The 4,668-nt window shown below is 35.7% G+C and overlaps 1 long non-coding RNA gene across 1 annotated transcript; it reads left to right on the top strand.

The window, feature by feature from the left end:
- Positions 1 to 333: 333 nt before the first annotated feature.
- Positions 334 to 1,665, top strand: LOC126814794 (uncharacterized). Its single transcript, XR_007677757.2, has 2 exons — positions 334 to 1,486; positions 1,528 to 1,665. It is a non-coding gene; the product is annotated as an uncharacterized LOC126814794 (long non-coding RNA).
- The last annotated feature ends 3,003 nt before the right edge of the window (positions 1,666 to 4,668 follow it).

Raw genomic sequence — 4,668 nt, 5'->3', positions numbered from 1 at the left:
TAAAAGTAAGCCCACTGCATGGTGTATGCTCGTCTTCATTAATCCAATCAGTGCAGAAAAGTAGGACGTTAATCCTCATTTCATTTATGAAATATGGAGAGTATTTAGAAAAATTATACATTTACTTTATATTCTTTTCTAGGATTTACAAAACGAAAATAATCCATCTTTAGAAAAAGTTCCTATCGATGACATTCTAGAGATGCAGCGTGCAGAACAACTTCAAAAACAACAAGAAGAGGACCTGAAGAAAAAGGCTTTGAAAGAACGTGGCCTACATCCGACAGATCATAGTGTACTTGATGATTATAGTTGAGTAATAGTAGAATATCATGTGACAGTCATGTGATTTAACTGCCAGAAAAGAACAAAGTCTGTGTAAATTTGATTGGTGTAAAATGTACTCTAACCTCATGGTCAGACTTGATGATCCTACATTTAGACATTTTGTGAAACATTAAATAGTTTTACATTAATTTGTACAGATTACCATATCTGCCACAATATGTACAAATTTGAAATAAAATTAGATCAGAATTGACTGGTGCTCTTTATCATATACTGGTCAATAAAATCATGGATGACTTTGAGGGTAGTGGATATAAGAGTGTATTTTACATCAACCAGTTTAAAGTAAGTGTTCATGAGAATATTAAAATTCAAGAAATAAAGAGAGGTGTTCTTTGTTTTTAGATTAGTTTTGATCATTTTACTGTCTTCTTGATATCAAGTGAATATCTTGATGACTAACATAGATTACAATTTTCATATGTTGTATGTTGTTTCAATGTTTTGAAGTGCTGTTACTTGACATGAATAAACACTATGCCAGTGTTTACAAATACCAAAGACAAAATAATGAAACATATATCAATAATTTTAAAATGATATTCCATTTGTTCTTTTACATAATAATACATGGTGATAGTATTTTGAAACAGAATTTATAATAAGTAAAGTTTGGATGACAATTTGGAAAAGAGGACTTGATATATTAATGAAAGACTTTGAAATGGTTATAAAAGAGTTGTTCTGAGATATACGAATATTTAAAAAAAAAAAAATGAGAAAAATTCAATGATTATTTACCTTGGTTGGCTTATAATATAATAAAATATTAGGGCAACTGACAGCACATCTATAATATTTTCTGTTATATTCATTGTAATAATTATTATACTATTATCACAGTCGTCTTTATATTATGTAATTCCTGTATAGAGCTAATCATTGAAATTGGTACTTGTTCAAACTCCATTGCATTGCTATAGGTAACTTCTGGCTGATTGAAATTTAAGTGTTCAGTATGTTTATTTATATTTTTGATGTTTTACTGGACTGAGATTCTCTTTGACACTTGTGCTCAGATCACATTAATTTTAAAACCCAAATATGTAAGAATATAACTGCCTCTTCGGTTTCATTAAGATTGACTCCTTTAGTTTACATCTTTGTGATGTTCAAATATGATTGAGACTATTGTCATGTTCTGATGAGTGGTCTTAGCAATAAAGTAAGATTTATTAGCGAACCAGTTGGATATTAATTGTTGAGTCATGTTTTTTTGTCACCTTACCATCCTAAAAGTGCTATCTATATTTTTTTTTGGTTTTGTGTATTTGAAATTCCTTGTAATAAAACTTTACAATTTATACTTTTACAAAAGACTTTATGTTAATTATAATCTGTCAATAATGGAGGCTGGGAATATATTACCCATGTCTCCTTGAAATAAAAGTTAACCATTGAGATACCAAGTCCAATAAATACTGAGCGCCATGGAAAACACATCACTTAGTTTTACGTATAACAAAATGATCCTGTAGACATATCTTATATATTTTGCTTCTTATTGTGAACAATATTCAAATGGGAACACATCAATAACAACACATTTGTACACTTATGGATGTTTAATCTGTAATCAAGGGTACAGTCAGAGGGGTCAAAACCAAAAGTACGACACAGATGTCAGTAGCGCAATTGTCCTCCACGGGCCATCATCACGGTAGGCTACAGCATTAACGCGACCCCTGCAAATGTGTAGGGCGGTCCGGTGATGAAATGTGAAGCCTCCCCACACCATTACACTTCCCCCACCCCATCGATTCGTTTTGAAGACGTTCCCCAAGACGTCTCCACACACGTTGACGGTCATCAGCGTGATAAAGATGAAAACGACTCTCATCCCTGAAGAGCACACTTTGCCAGTCTACTCTTCTCCATGTCTGGTGTCCTTGAGCACATATCAAACGCCGCTGACGGTGATGATCCCCGAGGATAGCTCCAACATAAGGTCGTTGTGCACGGAGTCCTACTTCTCTTAGTCGACGTCTTACGGTGTTGGCACTTACTGGTCCTTGTCTTTCGACGACTGCTGCACCTGTTCCAGTCGCTGGGTGACCCGGATGTAGCGGTCTTGAGCCTGGGTTGTAACACGTTGTGGACCAGGACGTTGACGCTCACGTGTTGATCCAGTAACTCGAACACGTTCCACCAACCTTAAAATAGTGGACTGATGACAATTAAAGTGTCTGGCAATAGCACGTGTAGACATGCCAGCCCGGGACATTCCCATTGCTTCATTCCGTTGATTTTCAGTAAGTCTTGGCATCTCTAGCTTGATTCCTTCACACGTCTAACAACAAATTACGACAGATTGACGTTTCACAGTTCATGTACTGCACATTAAGTTGAAAACATGCTTTTAAAGGGCTCACACACAATGCTGCACGTGAATATTGGGTTTTTCATGTGCATCTTGTGCAATTTTTTGTGGTGCACATGGGCCAATATTTTTTGTGTTTGGGAGCATTGTGTGAAACAATAGTTCATAGTATTGCATATTATACATACAAAATTACCTAGGGAAAAAAAAGTGATGGTTTTCGATGGCGCTCAGTATAGTATTATGTAATGTAGTACAATGAATTTCTAATCCTAAAAGGATATGCCTATATTTTACAAGAGATAGATTGAAAAAAAGAGAAAATCAATAGGGCTCATCCTATCCCGTTTGATAGGTTTCATCATCATCATAAACTTATTTTGCATGGGTCATAAAAAAACCCAGTGTTTAGTTGCACACTAAAATCAAATTTATCCCACATCTTGCTATCCTAAACACCTTGATATATGTATTACATCTTTTGCTACTATTTGAGTAAAGGGGAGGGGCAATTGTTGTTGTCCTTAGGCTATAAGGAATACATATGCCAGGTCCCAAGAGCATCTATTAAGAATTGTAACCTGTAGGCTACACACAGAAAAGATGGCTGTAGCTCTGGCCCTAAGGGTAAGGCATTCAACAAAAACAAAAGTGATCATCTTCAGGGTATAAGGAATAGGTATGCAAAGTTTCAAGGTGAAATGTTAAGAACTGGTTGTCCCCAGGGGTCGGGCATGCATAAAGAAATGAAATGAAATGGGGTTTAACGTCCTACTGTTCTGATCCTAAGCAGCGACACTACGGCCTACTCATATCGAATTCCAACTGCCAAGGGATCTTTTACGTGCACGCCAATATGTACACAGGACCTCGTTTTTTTGCACCATCCGAACGACTAGACAGCTGTCCTTGTCAGGCCCTCCATCCTGCATCACTGACAAGGGGAAACCACGCCGGAAAATCTGGATAAACTTTCTCGGCCAATGCAGGGATCGAAAACCCGACCTACAGGCTAGCGAGCCAGCGTCTTATCCACCTAGCCAAGTGATCCCCAGAATGCATAAAGAACAATAGGGATCATCCTTACGGTATAAGGAATAAGTGTACAAAGTTTCAAGACAATCTGTTAAGAAATGCACCCCTAACAACGGCCATATGTAGGAACTATTCTTCAGGAGATTTGCCAATAAAATCCAACTTTAAACTAGTTGAGAGGGGAGTGGTTTGAGCCAAAGATGGAGGCAATCCTCCAAATTTTAGCTTGAAAAACAAGCCTCCGAGACCCTCCCCAGGATTCAATCCTTGGTAAATTCTTGACCCAAATTGCTCCTGTAAATTTAATACATAACAAATCAAGATTCAGAATTAGAAATAATTTATTAACCATAATGTCAATTTCAATAGGTTACAATTGCACACCCTAAACTCTTCAAAATACATATTTTCTTATGTTTTTGTGCACTGAATTTTCTTATCAATTCACAATTATTTGGTTGATTATCATAAAGAAATGCCATAACCTATGCTATGGGATTTGCCGTTGAAATTTACAATGTCCGGCAACGTCTTTCATCCACCAATCAAATTTATCGAAAGGCTGCCAAAACAGCCAATAATTTAAATAACAGGCTCAACTGTTTAAAATAAATAAGTTGCAATTTCACTATTACTATAAGTGGAATAATAATTTTTTGATTTGCAATTGACAGGTTCCAAAGAAGTAAAACTTCATAAACAATACCATTCCTAATTTTAGACATGAAACAATATTCATTAATATTTACAAATTACATTACCACATATTCTTGACCGTAGAATTATATTCAACAAATATTGCCCGTTTTTATACAATGCTCTATACGCTTTCACCTGCTTGTTCAAATTGGTGATTCTCTTGGAGACTAATGTTACATTTCACTTCTCTTGACAAGTACCGATAATTTAAAATGCTTTTATATTTATCTGTGGGCAATGATCATGTTTAATGGACACTGGAATAA

The sequence above is a fragment of the Patella vulgata genome, chromosome 3 (genome assembly GCF_932274485.2).
Source record: "Patella vulgata chromosome 3, xgPatVulg1.2, whole genome shotgun sequence".
NCBI classification, from domain to species: Eukaryota; Metazoa; Mollusca; class Gastropoda; family Patellidae; genus Patella; species Patella vulgata.
Note: the sequence above shows the minus strand (reverse complement) of the source record. Positions and strands in the feature narration are given on the sequence as shown.